The sequence below is a fragment of the Pipistrellus hanaki genome (assembly GCF_964339955.1).
Source record: "Pipistrellus hanaki genome assembly, chromosome: 7".
NCBI classification, from domain to species: domain Eukaryota; kingdom Metazoa; phylum Chordata; class Mammalia; order Chiroptera; family Vespertilionidae; genus Pipistrellus; species Pipistrellus hanaki.
In genome coordinates this window covers 43,065,574-43,084,733 of record NC_140509.1, presented here as the reverse complement: position 1 = coordinate 43,084,733, position 19,160 = coordinate 43,065,574, and the positions used below count along the sequence as shown (strand labels likewise).

Here is a 19,160-nt window from a genome sequence, read left to right as displayed (position 1 = left end):
GAGGCTGGGACACAATCTCACAATCTCACCACAAACCCCCACCTCCCCACCCCCGCGCGTGGCCCACGGTCTGGAGGAAGCTCAAACCCAAGCTGCTCCTTGAGGAGAGAAGGGTTTGAAACCCCAACTTTAAGATCTGCAACTGAGGAAGGACCCTCCCAGATATCTAGTTTTGAAAACCAGTGGTAAGACCCACAGGCTGGAGCAACCTGAACACTTCTAGCAGGCAAGGACTCGGGCCCAGGGAGGAGTATCACCTGAGGGGTGCAGGGGCTGGGTGTGGGTGAGGCCCGCTGGTTTGCTGAGCCTGGGCCTGAGCAGCTGAGCAGCGGGCATCTGGTTTGACACACATTTGGGGCTGCTGGATGCTCTGTGGGATGGAGACTGACAGGTCATTTTTACACTCTCTCCGCTCCACCTTGCTTGGAGAGGGAGGGGGAAGGACCATCTTTTTATTTTAGCCCAGGTTTTCTGCCACTCCAGAACACCAGTGTCTCCTGGGTCAGCTTTGACAAGACACTGCTGCCCCGATGTTTGTGGCTGTCACTAGCGACACCCCTCTTTGGCCTCACTCTGGTGGCCAGTGGGACTTTCTCTTGCAGGCCCCACAGAACTGGAACCAGCAGAGAATGGGTCCTTTAGATTGTCAGCCTCCAGGACACAGCCAGAGGCAGCAGACAGGAGCTTGGTCTTTCTGTCAAAGAGGCCTATTTGCTTGTCCCGAGGCTTCCAGTTTGATGCAAATCTATAGGCCTATAGATGTCAAATTATGTTACAAAGCAGTTGGCACAATTGCTATATACTACATTAGAAAAGCAACTCAGATGGAACAAGCTATCACTATGGTTATGTGCTCTACAATAAGTTTCACTAAAAGACTATTTATAAGCCCAGCTATTGTGGCTCAGCGGTTGAGCATCAACCTATGAACGAGGAGGGTCACAGTTTGATTCCTGGTCAGGGCACATGCCTGGGTTGCAGGCTCAATCCCCAGTAGGGGGTGTGCAGAAAGCAGCTAATCAATGATTCTCTCACATCATTGATGATTTTAACTTTTTCTCCCTCTCTGAAATCAATAAAAGCATATATATTTTTTTAAAGACTACTTGTGCAGTCTTTTTAAAGGTCCAAGATCTGTCTCTTGCTTCAACAGTGTTTGCATGGAAAGACCCAGGGACGCCCGTTCTTCCAGTCTCCAGCCACTCTCCTGCGTCTCACCCAGTCACCACCTTCAGAACCACCTCCAGGACCAGCCAATACACCACTGTTTTTGCTGAACAACCATGAGCTCCCAAATTCATCATAATTGTTCCACTGAGGTGGAGGCTTTGGTCAATCACCTGGCCAACCTTCATCTGCGGGCCTCCTACACCTACCTCTCTCTGGGCTACTATTTTAATCTTGAGGATGTGGCTTGGGAGGGTGTGGATCACTTCTTCTGAGACTTGACTGAGAATAAGCATGAGGGCATGGAGCATTTCTTAAGTTGCAAAACAAGTGAGGAGGCCACATTCTCTTCCACGTCATGCAGAAACCTTCCCAGGATGACTGGGCCAAACTCAGGACGCCACGGAAGCTGCCCTGGCCTTGGAGGAGAACCTGAACCAGGCCCTTTTGGAGCTGCATGGCCTGGCTTCTACCAGTGCAGACCCTCATATCTGTGACTTCCTGGAGAACCACTTCCCGGATGAGGAGGTAAAACCGATCAAGAAAATGGGCGACCACCTGACTGACATCTGCAGGCTGGCAAGCCCCCAGGCTGGGCTGGACAAGTCTCTCTTCCAAAGGCTCACTCTCAAGCACGACTAGGAGACTATGAAGCCCAGAAACCTCTCAGAGCCCCCCACCTAGATTCCCCTGGTGTCTCTGGCTTTTACCTAAGCCACTTCCTGGAACTACTAGCCATTCTTTTAACCACCCTGAAGGCCTCTCCCATGCCTTGGACCAAATGAAACAATAAAGCTTTTTTGCAGGAAAAAAAAAAAAAAGAAAAGAGAAAGAAAGAAAGAAAGAAAGAAAGAAAGAAAGAAAGAAAAGAAAAGAAAGAAAGGGAAAGGAAAGGAAAGGAAAGGAAAGGAAAGGAAAGGAAAGGAAAGGAAAGGAAAGGAAAGGAAAGGAAAGGAAAGGAAAGGAAAGGAAAGGAAAGGAAAGGAAAGGAAAGGAAAGACAAGACGCCGAAACTGGTTTGGCTCAGTGGATAGAGCCTCGGTCTGCGGACTCAAAAGTCCCAGGTTTGATTCTGGTCAAGGGCATGTACATTGGTTGCGGGCACATCCCCTGTAGGGGGTGTGCAGGAGGCAGCGGGTGATGTTTCTCTCTCATAGATGTTTCTAGCTCTCTGTCCCTCTCCCTTCCTCTCTGTAAAAAAATCAATAAAAATATTTTAAAAAACGAAAAGACTACTTGTAAGAATGAGAAAGAGAAAATCTGCATATACATCTGTTTATGTACTAGTACACACCTAGATTCACAGAAGGCTCAGCATTGTTTAAGAGAACTTATTTTGTGAAAGAAGAGGTGAGAGAGGGAGAACAGGAAGGAAGAACCTGTGGCTGAGTGATTTGACTTCTTTGGGACCCTGCTTCTTCATCTACAGTTTCCACAGGAGATCCACATTACATAAACCTTACTTTTGCAGCAAAATAAATAAGCAAATCTCAATGTGATTATCAAAGCTAAGTCCTTTCATTGTTATTTTTACCTACACATCAATATAACCAGTTTAAATTCCCAACTTATCTTCTCCTGAAATTAAAAAATGGCTCTTTGATGCAGCATGCCGTCAACAGGTGAATAGAACAGCCAATTTGGTCGATGGAGATAGCAATTGAAGTGGAGACTTTCAGCAAGCACAGCTGTGGAAATATCCTATGTAAACAAGGTCACACAAGACCCACACTTTCCTGCCAATACTCATTGCCTCACTAAATTGGTCCAAGAGCCATCTCACTCTGGCCTTTTTCCAAGTCAGTGATGAATCCCTTTATCAAAATCACTGTCAGGTAAAACTTGTAAGACCTTGACCAGGGTATTCCTTAAACTTTAAGAGATGGAACACTTTGTAATGTATTTTCAAATTGAAAGTCACTTATCCTCTTAGCACCCCGAGAAGGTTTATGAACCAAATGCATGCTAAGAAATATTTTGAAAAGAACCATTTAGGGCTTAGATAGAAAGTTTCAATGTAGTGGATTGTGGTATACTCCAAATTCTATCTAAAATAGGTTTTCAGAATTAAAAGTTTAGGGTCCTATTTACTCAGGAAAAGAAAAAGTGAAGCTGAAGCCCTGGAAATGGGATGCAGTAAAACTCTAGGATTTCATCCAACTGTTGCTTGGAAATGAAAATTCCCTAATGGGAATAGGTCTTTGAAATGGGACATCTGGGTTTTACTAAGTGGGTAATTAAAAGTTTGAAATCTTGCCTGGAAAACAGGACAAAAGCTCAAATTACCAAGATAGGTGAGACATTCCCCACTGCCTTTATCATAGGAATGGCAGGGATCCAGGCTCTAACAAAGCAAGGCGGGGAATGTGTGCAGCTTAAACAACCCAAGGATAAAGGGGACTTTGGAATCCGATTTCTAGGGGATATTTTTCAGAAAACATGCTATACTTCCCACAGCTAATGAAACATCCCGTGTTCCAAGACCAGCATGGAGTGACTAATGCTCAGCCAGGTAAGCCGTCATCCTACAAAGGTCCTCTGGCCCTTTCCTGACTCATGACTAAAACTTGGGCTTTCCAGGGAAATGGCCAGGCACCAGTTCAAAATGAAAGTCACAATCCAGTGGTTCACCCCAGTCACCTCTCAAAGCTTGTAGATGAACCACAGAGGCTCAAATTAAAGTAGAAGCAGTCTGGCTGTGCTTTATTCTGAAAATAAATAAGGTTATAGGGTAGAACACCGAATCTAGATGAGAATCTCATGAAGTAAAGACTTTGGGGTGAGCTTCCCAAAATAGCTCAATAGAACGTCTTCCTATATCATATGTAACTTGCTTGATTTTTCTGTCATGTAGTTGGTTAAAGAACATTGCACAGAGCATCTGCTGCGTTGAGAGATTAGTAATGATAGACATAGACAGGTTCTCAGGAAAATTTGTTGCGGATATGTCATGTTTCAGGATGGTCCTCATGGTAATGACATTCAACTCAGCAGGCGATGCCCTTCATCGGGACAGTTTGTATATCATCTGACAATTAAATATTAGTATATTTGGGACCTTTGTATCACAATCCTCTAGGAAGTCATGAAGAATCATGGTTCAAAGCTTGAAACATGTCACTCCTCCTACAACTTTGTAAAATAGTAGAAAAGTGCGAAGTTTAATATAATGGTAGAAATCTGGGCATTGTATCACGCTAAGAAAATGTTTAGTTAGTTAGTAAGTGTAAATTAGTTTAATTTGGCACCCAAAGTAAGAACTTCTCGAGGCTAAATGCTAATGCACAACATTAGTGCTTCACAATTAGAATTCAGAAATGTTCAGCATTCATTCTAATGTCGCAGGTCTTCTAGGAAAAAAAAAACAAAACATTTTAGGCTATCAAGTCTATTTAAATCTTATAGTAAATTCAGGAAATGAGTTTCTTTTTCTTTTCACCAGACAATAAAAGGGATGTCTGCAGCCTGAAAGAATAGATTAGATAACAAGGCAAGAGGTCTTTCTAAGTGTGATCTTGTCTATTCTACTATTTGTGACATTAAACTACGGGCTGGAGTTCTCTAGGTTTCGGTTTTTTCCTTGTACAGACTTAATGATGTGCCTATTTTGTGTAAGTAGTGTTAAAATCCTGACTAGATTGATGTTCAGTATTTATAAAAGGCAGTTAAATGAACTAACCATATCACAAGGCCAAGGCCACAGTACCCCCTCTCTCTATTTGCCTACTTTTGCCTGATGCCCTACTCCAATTTTTTTTTAGGTCAAAAGATACTGGAGGTAGTAAAAAGACTAAACATCTCTTTCCTTTTATTAGAACTCTAAACATCCCACCAGCTAGGATATGTCAGTTGATCTGGCACCTCATTGAAACATCTGTGAACTCAAGCCCTGGCCAGGAGCATGAAAAGGAAGACAGAACAATGGAAAGGTGGCATTCTCCCCTGCTTTGCAAATGCTGTGGATATGGAAAGCTGGAAAAAAAATCTGGGGTTTTCTGGGCTCCACATTCTCATGGAGGAGGACATTGCCATAAACTGTCACCTCATCAGCAATCTCGGTGGGCACTGTGTCCTCAGATCCTCTGTTCCTTATCCCACCACAACCACCACAATCACCACCAACCCTCAATCCTATCACTTGAGACTCCTCTGGCCTTCTCTATAAAGAGTTTAGTACAGTGGTTCTCAACCTTTCTGATGCCGAGACTCTTTAATACAGTTCCTCAAGTTGTGGTGACCCCCAACCATAAAATTATTTTCGTCGCTACTTCATAACTGTAATTTTGCTACTGTTATGAATCATAATGTAAATACCTGTGTTTTCCAGTGGTCTTAGGTGACCCTTGGCAAAATTACAGTTATGAAGTAGCAACGAAAATAATTTTATGGTTGGGGGGTCATCACAACATGAGAAACTATATTAAAAAGTTCTGGCATTAGAAAGGTTGAGAACCACTGGTAGAGGGTCACAAATCTCCAGGTCAAGAGCAGAAAGGCTGGTAACCCTTGGCCAGCTATTTTGTGTCCTTTTTGTGCTAATTTTAATTCATGTTCTCCTATGCTTCCACTTGCCTTAAACATAAAACAGAGAAGAAAATGAAAGAATAGGGAGAAGAAAATGAGAACTTACAATTTCAAATTGAAGTGTTTTGGTGTCATATTTTAACCAACACTCAGATAGGTATTAAGGCTAAAAGGCCTTCTGAGAAAGCTAGAAAAAAACTGTAAACTATCAAAGAAGTCCATTCCTCTGCTATGATTTTTTGCTTGAATAAATCAACATGTAGCTTTTGTATCTAACTTCATAACTTTGACATATCTCTGATTCTGGTTTTATTCAAAGTTCTTACAATGAAAACAATCAATTTTGTAATAGAATAAAAAATAATGTTATCTTTCCACTCTGTTGGAGGTATCAAAGATAAGAAAACATTTTTTGATTTGTGAGAAAGTAGTCAAAACATAACTTATTAACAGATGCTAAAACTTGACCTCACTACACTCTGAACACAACATCTTGAAATTAATATTCTGACAAATAAATAATATGTTACATGGAAAAATTATGAAAGTTTATCATTTGTCTCATAAAAATCATTGCTGAGATCTAGATATCATTTTGGGGTTTAAAAGACTCCAGAATTGCCAAAACCTGTTTGGCTCAATGGATAGAGCGTTGGCCTGCAGACTGAAAGGTCCCGGATTCGATTCTGGTCAAGGGCATGTACCTTGGCTGCGGGCAGATCCCCCGGTAGGGGGTGTGCAAGAGGCAGCTGGTCAATGTTTCTCTCTCATCGATGTTTCTAGCTCTCTATCCCTCTTCCTTCCTCTCTGTAAAAAATCAATAAAATATATATTAAAAAAAAAAGACTCCAGAATTGAACCATGGTATAAAATGCAAAGAAAGAACAAAAACCTGTTTTGTTGTTGTTTTTTTTGTGTGTGTATGTGTGTGTGTGTGTTTCAAATATCATTAGACAGCTAAATGAAATATTCACAAAATGTCAGAGCATGGAATAAAATTCCAGCATGCGCAAATAATCTAATTGAGGATAGAATCTCTGAGACCTCCCCCCCCCCACCCACACACACACACTCACAATCCTACTATGAAATTCCGGGTGAACCATAGCTGTAATCAACCCCCCAGGCTGTAATTAAACCCTCCAGATCCAATTCTGAAAGCAATGGTATAAATGCTGAAGAGCACGTGGTACCTCAGGAGCTTACCTCATAATTTAAAGCCCTTGAGGAAATTCAAAAGAGAGGCTAGAACCCCATTCTTTCTAATTTACAAATGGGTGACTTTTGCTTTTTCTCTGCTTTTATTCATGAGAAATAACCAGAGATACCCGTGGATCTCTGCTTGTGCCACCTGCAGAGAGGAAACTGTCTGTAACAGATCCTTGGGGAGGTCTCTTCAGAAGAGTTTGCCCAAATTCACAAATTCTCCTTTGTACTTCTGTAAATATCAGGAAGAGGTAAACATGAAGAAAGAAAGAAAAAAATCACCAGCATAGTAAGAGGATGTTAATGAGGGGAAATAGACTGGAATTAAGAAGAGAGAGGTTTTAGTCTAAATATCAAGGGGGGGGGGAAAGAACTTACTGATAATAAACCCAACACATTAGAGTGTTGAATGATTTTTTAAAAGAAATAATGACATTAAAATCATTTCAAAGTGAATATTTGCCCCCAAAAATCTTTTTTAAAGAAGAAGACCTTTAAAAAGTCCAAGGCTACAACAGCTCCTAGAGGAGAATGTAACTATTGGTAATATGCCACACATATTTTTATAATTTAGCACTTCCTGGACATTGCTTTAAACTAAAAATACCTAGTATTTACAATTTGCCATTATTTTAAGCACTTTATACACATTAACTGGTGTTAACCCTCACAACACTATGAAGTCAGTACTATTTTTACAGATGAGAAATTTGAAGCACCTGAGATACCAAGAAGCTAAGGAACTTTCTCAAAGTCACCAGTGACTGAGCAGTGGAAAGATCCAAAGTTGGGTGTGAATTCTGGGTGCAAACTCTTGTGCAGAGATCTGCATAATAACCATCTTAATTTAAAACATCAAGTTATTATATAACTGATTCAGCTTCCAACAATTGCTACCCTTATACATGGTCAAATGAAACAAAATGAAATAAGTGAAATTTTGTACCTTTTTATGTTCTTCTGCTGAGCCCAGTATCTCCTTACAGATCTCTTCCCACAGCCCTGGGCAACTACTATATTTTTTCAACCTTTTCCCCTAACAACACTTGCTGTCAGTTGCAATACTGATTTAATAAACACATTCCAAGTGACCAGAGCCTCCTAGTGTATAGTCAGTGCTCAATAAGTATTAACTGGATGGCTATTGAATAATAAGGCATTCTCTCCCCCAGAGATCATCTTATTGACTTTCTAACACCAAATGTTCTAGGATTCAACAGCTGATGGACTTAATGCTTTCACACTGGTACTTACAGAGCTGAAACAAGAATGTCTGTCGGAGTTACGTTGTACAGTTTGCAAGGCGAATCTCACTTGCCTGTGCTTAAGCTAGTTGTAGTTTTAAAGAAAGAAATGGTACAAGGTCCTGGGTAGTATCGCAGAAAATTAAAACAAAGATGAATATACCCTTTGCGTGGGGGAGAGAGGAGAAAGGCAGTTTCTGGAGCAGGCGCTAGAAAGAGTAACAAAAGAATCCTCCACGGTGGAATTTCAGCCACAGAGCATTCCAAGGAAGCAGAGAGCCAGCTCAGCAGAGAACGTCTGCCCATTACAGGAGAATCATTCTTCCAATGAGAAAATAGTGATGAAGGATATTCTTAGACAGGAATAAAACTTTATTTTTATAGTACCAACATCAGGCATATTATTTATTTATATATATATATATATATATATATATATATATATATATATATATATCCCCTGAACGTTTGTACATGAGGCAAGAGGAAGAGAAGCAGAATGTGGTTCCAAGAATTAAAAGCATATTGGCAAAACAGCTTCATCAAGCGTGTGCCTAATTTACAGTTCAGAAATTTGATTAGGTTGAACCCTATAACGTTGCCATTTTTTGTGAACCAAAAAAATGGTCAAAGAGAGGCAATTTTATATGGTTCAACCAGAAAGAATATGCCAGACTAATTGATATGTGGCTGTAAATCACAATAATATCTAATATGTACTAAGTCACATTTTGCTTATAAAGTGACTTTCCTATGGACACACAGCTGGCAGTCGGAAAATTGTCTGACCAAGTATCCTTTCCTTAGACCATATGTGCCATCTCAGAGCATCTACTCATTCAGCAAATACACGGGGACATTAACCATGTGCCATGCGTGGTGCTGAAGGTCATTTTTTCCAGTATGGAGGAACCACCTGCTGTTTCTGGCCCAACTGTTGACCTCTAAGAGCAATCAACTGGGAAGCCCTGCCCGTACGAGTTAGATCAAAATCGTAGGAGGGACAGGTGGTGATAAGAAATGACAAGGAGCTGCAGATAAATGAGCTTGATCCTTTGTGCGTGTGTTCCCTCCGAGGAAATAGACGTGCCTTTTAGATATCAGGGCCAGTGGGGAAAGGAAGCCGGTCTGGGCCGGAGCAGCTTCAGAAAGCCATCCAGTCCTGCCTTGTAGTCACAGCCCACTCTGCCATCAAAGGCCTGCCAGGGACGGTAAAGCAGGAGCAGAAACAGTTCTTTCCAGGGCAGTGGACGTGGGCCTGGCTGCAGCAGCAGCAGCCGCGTCAGCATCACCTGGGCGTTTAGAAGTGCACATTCAGAAATGCCTCCCCAGACCTGCTGAATCGGAAACTCACCCAGGTCCCCAGCAATCTGATTTTAACAAGCCCTCCAGGTGCTCTGCTGACACGAACGTTTGAGAAACACGGTTTTCGGGGAAATGGGAGATCACGCCAAGGGTTAAGGAGATTAAGAGAGCACGGGATCCCCAGGGAAGCAAAAAGAATCCAGGCAGTCCCGTCAGAAATACAAATTCTGCTGAATTTTGCATCTTCATGTGAAATCTTAAAGTTCCCTGTCAGTGGGCATATCATTGAGTCGGTGAAAAATAAAAATAGGAATAAAAAGCAACAACTAACACTAAGGGCTTATTATGCCCAGGCTAAGTACTTTAGATAGGTTTCATTTACTCCAGAAACAGCCTATGGAGCAGATAGGTTAACTTAACAGATAAACCTAATAGGTTAAATAACTTCCCATTTGGCTGTGGATCTAGCAAGTGGAGGAACTAATTCAAAGTGAGGCGATCTGACTCCATTCAGTTATGTGTCCTATTTCATAGGACATCCTAATGCACCCCAGCTCTCATTACCAGTATGAAAACAAGCCCATTCTCTATAAATTTTTCAATCAAAATACTGTAGTTCCCGTAACAAGGTGAGAGAAATGAAGAAACTATACTTTCTTTGCTGAGTTTCCACCTCAACCAAATACATCAGAGTTTAGGGGAAAAAAGAGCATGCACCAGAGAACAAAGGATATACCTCCACCTAGTGGATAAATGTCTCCATTTATTTCTAAAGGCCTTTCAGTTGCTCCAAGAGCACAGGAAGGAAAATAGAAGCTACCCTGACAAATCACTGCAAAGCTAGCAAACCCAGCGATGGGTGAAGACTTAGTTCAAGAAGCAAGCTCAGTTGTAGTCCTCTTCAGCGAGGACCCTGTCCTGTGAGCTGTCTGGGCAACAGCCCAACTTGGAAAAACACAAGAAAGGATATGCCCAGCTAGGAACCCTGTTATCCTCCCAATCTCTCTCTGTACGCTGCTTTTTGCATCTGGAAATGCCTAAATGCCATCTGACTTTTCTGGGATTTGCAGCAAAGAAGAATTAGCCTTGTAAATGGGAAATGTTAATTCTGCTTAACTACAGCAAACCCCTATCGGGCTTCTTTAAGTGAGACACATCTTTCATGCTCTGCACACTCTTCTGAGAAAAGGAGTTGAAGAGGGCAGTGGGAAGATATGGGACACAGGACAGTGAAATAGTTTGGTGACAAGAAAATCAAAATGTCAGATTTTACCGGGTTTAATCTGACTCTAGATCCAAATCAAGAAAGAGAGACAGACACTGATGCTGGTAGATATTCCAGAGGTTGTTCACATCATTCAGGGAAAATTCCAACTTCCTATGATTCTGTGATCTGCCCCAATCAGATAAAATTCCAAGAAGTTTCTCCAAGCCACCCCCAGCAACAGCATCTTCCAAAATGTAGGAAAGATATGCATATATGGCAATGGGGTTCTATGCTTATTCAAACTCAGGTCACACTGGGTTAAACAAAACAAAGCAAAGCCTGACCCAATCTAGACCTTCCTTTCCATGCTGCTTAGATGATTGATGTATCTCCAAAGGAAGGGTGTGGGCCACTCCATTTCCTCAGGTCTTTGGTCTTTCTTCCTTCCTTCCTTCCTTCCTTCCTTCCTTCCTTCCTTCCTCCCTCCCTCCCTCCCTCCCTCCCTCCCTCCCTCCCTCCCCCCTCCCTCCCTCCCTCCCTCCCTCCCTCCCTCCTTTCTTCCTTCCTTCCTTTCTTCCTTCCTTCCTTCCTTCTTTCCTTCCTTCCTTCCTTCCTTCCTTCCTTCCTTCCTTCTTTTCCTCCCTTATTCCCTCCCTCCCTCCCTTCCTCCCTCCTTCTCTCCCTCTCTCCCTCCCTCCTTCTCTCCTTTCCTTTCTTCCTTCCTTCCTTCCTTTCTGCCTGTCTTTCTTCTTTCCTTTCTTTTCTTCCTGTGGCAGAGCACTCAATAGGACTGACAATTGGTGGAAACACAGTGAAAAACCCTGGCCTAGAGTGGGTGGCTGGGTGGTGTGCTTGTCACAAAGCCTGCTCTCTTGTGCTCATGTTACAATGATGTACCCAAACAGGCCATCCGAGTCAGCTGGGTAACTTCAGTAACCTTACTTAAGATGTTCAAGCCTTCCAAAATATCATGTCTTTGGGAACAGCAAAATATCCAAGAGATCCCTTTCAGTCTCTGTGGACAAGAGAGGACACTCTCATCCATCTTGTCCTTGGCGCACCTTTCTGAGTCTGAGTGACTGCCTCTGCCCCCTCCTTAGGTCTGGAGGCCCCCTCCTGTCTCAGGTGGATTCTTCCCTTCAGCAATGAAGGATGCATTCGGAGGCTGGGAACAGGGGCTCTTGGACTTCTAGGAGACACAGTCTCTGCTCCCAAAGACCCCAGATTCTTATCCTTGAGATGTTGCTTATCTGCTCAGCTTCTGGCTTTATTCTTTGACTCTAAGGACTGAGGGTCTGTGGGGGGGTCCTCGTGCCCCTGAGAGCATCCAAAGGGCCCTGCTGTGGCTCTGCCCTGGCTTTATTGCCGAGCAGGCCTGGACCACTGCAGGAGCTGTGCTTGATGACTTTTGCTGTTCTTTATTTCATCATCAAGGCATTTGTGCTATCTCCTAGAAATGGTAAAACTGTTTTCACTTCCCCTGCACCCCTCACAAAAAAAAAGTAGGTTTCAGAGGAAGAGAGACAGAGACCCCAGTCATCTGCAGGCTGAGAGTTTTCTCTTCAATTCTGGAAAGCCAGGAAACAAAGGAGCCCTCACACAGCCCTCCTTCCACAAGGGGAGCCTGAGCAAGCTTCAAGCTCAGTGGCAGGACCGGCATCACTGGAGACCAAGGCAGTGCCCCTCCCAGCCCTTCCAGGCCAGCTCACTGGCCACCTGTCCACTTGCAGGTCTTACTCTGCTGGGTCCCTTCCCTAACAGAGTGTCTGCGTATTCTTGCTGCTCTCCCTCTTCCAACCTAGGCAGGGTTTCCTTTGATCACTCTAATTTGACAAAAATGTGCCATTCAAAATCACACCCAGGAGAGATGGAAGGAAATTCTATTCTTTCCTTTGTTCGTTTTCCCTGGACTCAGAAGACAGGGTTGCTAATGCAATTGTGGGCTCCCCTGGAACAGAACTGCCTTTTATTATACCTTCACTTCCAGGAGAAAGGGCAAAGCCTGGAGCACAGATGCAGGCACCCAGGGGAAGCACGCCCATTCAGGGACTAAAGGGTAAGTCCAAGGTCACCTAGCTGCTGATAGACACACTTTCAAAATGAAAGTTTATGAGTTGGGGGCTTGTTTTATTCAGGTATTGACTTGATGATTCTCTAAACCCATTGAAAATAAAGATTGGGGGCTGTCTGAAAGAAAACCCCATCATACAAGGTTTCAAATGTGAGAGGGGGAAGGTGAGGCAAACTCCAGCTCCCAGGTGAGAGGTGGCACTGAGCCCCATGCTGGAGTGCCCAGAATCTGACCTCTAAGCTGCCTTCTTGCCCCTTAAAAGGCTTGGTCTTCCTCTCCATGTCAGGATAATAGGAAGTGCCAGCTTCACACCTGGCTTTGAAAAAAAACACTGACTCCTATCTTAGATCCTCTGGGTAAAAAAAAAAAAGAAAAGCGCTGGTCTAAATTCCAAGGGAAAATTAGATACTGAAATCTCAGTGTTTTTCTCTCCTGCCACAGTATTTATTGTGTGGACAGAGATAAAATACCCTTCGATGAGTGTCAAGAGTTCATTGTTCTTAGAAATAAACACCAAATTCTTTAACATGACCAAGGCCCTGCCTGACCCCTGCCTCATGGCCTCCCAAGCCTTGTGTCTAATCACTGTCCATGCCGGCCATGCTGCTCCTGGTTCAGCCTCCCAGATGCCAAGCTACTTCCGGCTTCAGGGTCTTTGCACAGCTGATCCCTCTGCATGGAATCCACTTATTCCTCCACACGTCACCCAGTGAATGCCTACTCACCCATCATTGCTCGGCCTAAATGTCACCTCCTTTGGGATTCCTTCCCCAACTCCTGGCCTCTGTTAGACACTCCATGGTCCCTTTTGCTTCCCAGTACTTTTCATCGTAAAAAGTAATTTCTTGAATAATTTGGCTGAATCATGATTGCTTCCCATCCCAACCCTCAGCCCCACAAAGAGTTGCATACAGAGGCAGCCAAGTTGTGAAATGAAAGAGCAGCTGAGCTTCAAAACACATTGAAAACAAACCTCCCACAGGTCACAGAGAAGCAATATTGCAGAGGATCAAGGAAGCAAACTCTAGAACCAGGCTGCTTGGATTGTCACCTCAGCCCTCCGCTTACTAACTGTGTGACTTCGGGAAATTGCATAGTCTCTCTTTTTCAGATCCCTTCTTTGTAAAACAGAACTATTTGCACTGTGTAATTTCAAGCTCTGCTTTTGTGTTTTGATTTGGGGTGATTGTGTGCATGTGTGTGTGTGTGTGTGTGTGTGTGTGTGTTTATTAAGTTTTCAACTAAATGGTAGACTATCAGAAGACATGGTCTACTTAAATTATTGTAAATTTGTACCTTTTCTTGGGCCAGATAGAATTTCCTGTCCATGGCTTGAAGTTATGGGACTTCATTTCATTTATTTAAAATGAGTGTAGGTGAGCACTATGCTTTCAAAGACCATTCTGTGCTCTGTATGAAGCTGACATCTTGGATTGAGATTCTTGAAACTGTTGTGGCATATAACTATAATTTTCATTGTCAAAGCAATGGCTGTAAAATGATCCTCACAGGGTTGAGATTATGGATTTTTTAAAAATGCTATTTTGGAGTTATCCCATCGATCCTTGTCTTCCCTGATGTTCATCATTCTCAGTGGGATAGTTTCCAAAGTGCTCATGTGGTGTGAGATATAAAGTATATAGAGTATATTTGTGTATGTATAAAATCAATCTTTTGAGACCATCACTCAACATAATCACAATCCTAAGGATCCAAATTCTGGCATTTTAATCACTCCAAGTTTGGATTTCTTCCTAAAGTCTAACACTTAATTACTTTCATGACCAGCCAGATGTACCCAGGATACACACTGTGAAGTGAAAGAAGGCAGAAGGTGATGAAGCTTGCATTATTGTATTCCCTAATTGGTTGGATCTGCACAATCTGATGTGGGAAGGCAGTCCTGCAATGCTAAACGTCATTCTCACCATTTGTTTATTACTGGCCTTTCCCACACTTACAAAACATTTAGGTATGGATAAATATTTAGGATGAAATGTAACAGGCTCCATGAGCTGATCACTAGAAATGACAGTATTAAGGTTGTCTAGAGGTACCTAGCCCAGATGTTTCAAATCAGTTAGGAGGTGAAACCAAAGAAGAAGTGGGCCACTGGGTGCTCCAGAGTGACCATAATCTCACACATCCCCGGTCCATAACTCCCACTGGCCCGCATCCCTCCACACTCAATGCACATCTTTCCCGCTGAGCATGGTCGTCCCAGTTCGAAGGCAGGGAAAAGGCTGGGTGTACATTTACTAATCAAAATTTTCTTAAGTCCAAGTTTGGCACCTGACTCATCTGCATGATTCCACCTGATGTTATCGTAAAATAGCATTTTCTTTTATTTGTTTCTATTTATATAACATAGTCCTCAAAATGATTTTGCTTACCTTTTACCCCCAGGTTCATGAGATAATTTATGGCCTGAGATCTACTAGTACAAAGTGACTCCATTTACTATTATTACAACCATGCCATTCTCCCAAAGCTTTACTCTGGAATATTACGACAAAATAGCAAAGACATAATTTTAACACACATAAAAATTATTGCCAAGCAGCTGTGCACGTATTTCTTTCCTGTACCAGGTCCACAATCAATTCTATTTGTCCGTGCTGCACAGAGAGAGTAATAATTTAACACCCCTTGATTCTTTTTCCTTCTCCTGAAATCTCTTCAGAAGGTAATAAAAAGCCTCAAAAACCTGAGCTTTGTGCCAAATATCTGCAACAGTTCTTCTGCAAAAACTCGAATGAAGTAATTAAGAGGCTGCTTAAGCAACCATTTGCCACAAACCAGATTGAGGGATTTGAAATATGTACAAATATTTTTAAATAACCCCCCAAAGGGGAAATCCGTACTAATAAGTGAGGGCTGCTGCAGCTCCTGTTGCCGGCTCTGCATCCTGGGAGTACATATGAGTAAATATAAACAGGTTCCAACATTTTTCATCTTCCCTAAGGTATCTGAAAGAAATACTCTGAGTTTTTAACTGCTACAAATCTGGGGCAGCGCTTTTTCTAATAAAATTGCGTAATCTTCACAGCACAATGCTCTCTGTGTTAGAGCAATCCCAAGACTCCTAATTCCCCAACAGTTACCGCGCCAGGGCGAGCTTCTGAGTCTCAGATAACATTCCGGCTGTGGTTTATGCCCTGATTGATAACACAGTCAAAGGAGGCAACCTGTCCCAGAGAAAGGATCCAAAAAGCTTTGCATAGTGTTTACTGTACAGATAACCTCCTGGCTGACATCTGCGGAGGAAAACCTTTGATGGATGAAAGAGGCGGCGAGATCCTGTGCACCCAGATAGCTCTGGTGAATTTCTCGTATATATCGCTCTTTAGACAATTATAGCTCTTTAGTCATTTTATTTGGTCACAAACGCTTAACTGATTTTTTACAGCAATATGTTTTGCAGACATTATTTGATAAATATAATGAAATCATTTTATGCTAGATCCCAGAAGACAGGTCGGGGAAATGCTGTTCAAAGGCGGCATTTCTTTGTTATCCATCATGTTAGGCCCTGTGCTGGAGCCTGAGTCAAATTGGAATGTTTTAAGCGCCTCCCTGAGCAATCCATCCCCTAATTCCTCACTGCTCCAAGGGTGGCCTTTGACCCCGGCATCAGCACCACTGGGGAGCTTGTTAGGAATGCAGAATCTCAGGCCCCACCCTAGATTTGCTGAAGCTGAATGTTAACCAGATCCCTGGGGCTTTCTAGTCATGTTACTGCTTGAGAAGCACTCATCTTTCCACCTCAGACCACGCTCTGGCCATAGGCCTGAGCCAGTAACCACTGGAGGGAAAGGGTGTGGCCACTCAGTCACAGGGAGCTATCACATCTGCTTTCCTAGCTCCCTGTCCATGGCGCTCGGCGCTGATTGGCAGTCTTAGACTGGAACCGAAGTGGCTCCAGCGGGTCATGGGTTATTGGCGAACGAGTACACACACACAGTGGAGTCACGTGTGAAAAGGAAGAGAAGGCACTTCCAGAGAGCCTGGTAAAAGAACGTCCATGGTTTATGCTGAAAATCCTTCCATTGTCCCAGAGCAGCTGAATGAGTGTGGTGCGTTCAGAGCAGAGCTTTCCTCCTCTGAAGTCTGTCAGCTTCTCAGGTGTACTGGACCTACACTCATAACTTTAATTTGTCAGGATTTGATCCTCTCCTAATCCTTCACCAGACTCTTAGAGAATATCCCAACTAAAAGAAGGAGTTATTATATCAGCACTAATATGACATATTTTATTTAAAAAGAGGAAAACCACCCCCCCCCAAAAAAAAGGAGAACTACAATATTATTTAGTCTCTGACTCTGATGCACTTGTGAAGATTCTGATTATAGAGAATGAGAGATCATTTACCGTGTGTATCCTCTTTAGAGATTAATCCCGACTTTGAAAGCCTCTTAACTGATTGGACTGAACACTACGTTTCTGAGCTGCCAAAGGACTTCTTAGACAACTGTAAGCGATCAATAACCAAGTGAACAGCATGCTGCCTCTCTGCTGCCCCAAACACCAAGGCGGAGTGCCCTTGTAGAATGTTGGAGATCAAAGGGCCCACCACCACATAGCCAGGGGTTCCTGGAAAGCCCCTCAGAAGAGAGAACCCTCTGCTGAAGAAGGTGCATGTAATCTGCAAGTGGCAGGTTTCTGGAAAAGAAACTACTGTGTTAGTGTATTAATCTGTTTTTGGCTAAAGAGACTATTCAATTTGACCTGCCTTGTAAATAGCAAGAGAGTCCAAAACTTATCAGCGTACATGCTTGGCAGGAAATGAAAAATAATAGAACTGGATTATTTTATTTTTGACGTCCTTGTGTCAATCAAGAACAGCTCTGGGGTCCTACCACGATTTTGTATTCTATAGGGCCAGCTGGAGGCTGAGCTGGACACAGCACAGTGCTTGCATAAATGGGTAGAAGTGTCTAACAGCAATGAAAGATAGGGCTCAAATCTTTTCAAAGCCATTATATTAACATACAAAAGACCCTTCAGCCAAACTAGGTCTTAGGGCCACAGGAAAGATCCCTAAGGAAAGGTTGCTTATTATTGCTGGGTTTTTTTTGTGGGTTTTTTTTTTGTTTTTTTCTTAAACATTGTTGTACTTGAGGAAATTGAAAAACAACACCTAAGATGTATCCAATTTGGTGTTTACACTTTACAAAACCCTGTCATATACTATTTTATTTAACACTCAGAAGATTTCTGTGAAAATGTATTAACATCCTTGTTAATACATATATTAGAAATGAAGAAACTCAATTACCAGAATTCTGCCCAACATGTCACAGGTAACAAGTGAAACAGACACTGTGTTTCCTACATAGAGAGGTCAGGGCTATACTTAATTAAGAAGGAGCTATGTCAACACTATCTCCCTAATCCCACCAGAAGATATTCAAAGACAGGAGACTTTTATTCCCTGATCTTAGAATGCAACTCCTGCCCTGGCCAAGGTGGCTCAGTTGGTGGATCATCATTCCATGCATGTACCAAAAGGTCACAGGTTCAATTCCTGGTCAGGGTGCTTGAGGGAGGCAACCATCTGTTTCTCTCTCATGTTGATGTTTCTCTCCCCCTCTCTCACCATCCAAATCAATAAAAACACATTTTTTTAAATGCAACTCCTGTCTCTATATTTCCAAGTCCTAGTAATTACTCAGAATCCAATGGAAGTCTTTCCTGTTCCTTTAAGCCTTTCTTGCTCACCAGCCAGAAGTGAGTATTATTCCCTCTCAAACTTGGACAGCAGGAATCTTGACTAGACATGGATCCAGATAGCATGGCTTGTGTGACTGTTAGTCATATCCATGGCCTGCAGGAGCTATATCTTATGAGTGGAACACATAGCCTCATTGGAAATAAAGATCTCTGAAGTCAGCCATATCTAGGTTCAAATCCCAGTGCCTTCCCTTCATGGCCAGGAGCCTTCCTTGTGCCTCTCTGAAATTGCTAATTATCATAATGTCTGTAATTTTCATTAAAGCATCTCAGGTTAGCAGCAAGATAATAGGTAAGTGCCAAATAGTCTGAGTTTTAATTCAAGGTATGAGCAGCTAAAGGATGTCAAGAAAGTACAGTCCGTGGGTGGTCAGTTCCCATGTTGACCTGTTCTAAGTGCCAGTCCAAAGTCACTACTGCATTTTCTCTGATGGATATTTGCATCCATGACAGACTTCTGCTAGCTTTCATACTCATCTTGTGCCATTATCCACCAAAAGAGCCTCACTGTTTAGCACACACATATGGGCTTAAGTTAGTTTGCCACATTTTTTTATCAGTAAACAACAGGAACATTTATCTCTCAAAGGCATTGTGTGGTCCCACGGAGATGCTAAATGTAAACAATTAACATCTCATTTAGTAGAGTTCACTCACTCCCTCTGTACTAGATGACTGTGTCAGACCTTCCCGTTTGTCCCC

The 19,160-nt window shown here is 42.7% G+C and overlaps 1 pseudogene across 1 annotated transcript; it reads left to right on the top strand.

The window, feature by feature from the left end:
- Nucleotides 1–1,283: 1,283 nt before the first annotated feature.
- Nucleotides 1,284–1,809, top strand: LOC311625252 (ferritin light chain-like; annotated as a pseudogene). The gene has a single exon. The product of its transcript is annotated as a ferritin light chain-like (transcript).
- The last annotated feature ends 17,351 nt before the right edge of the window (nt 1,810–19,160 follow it).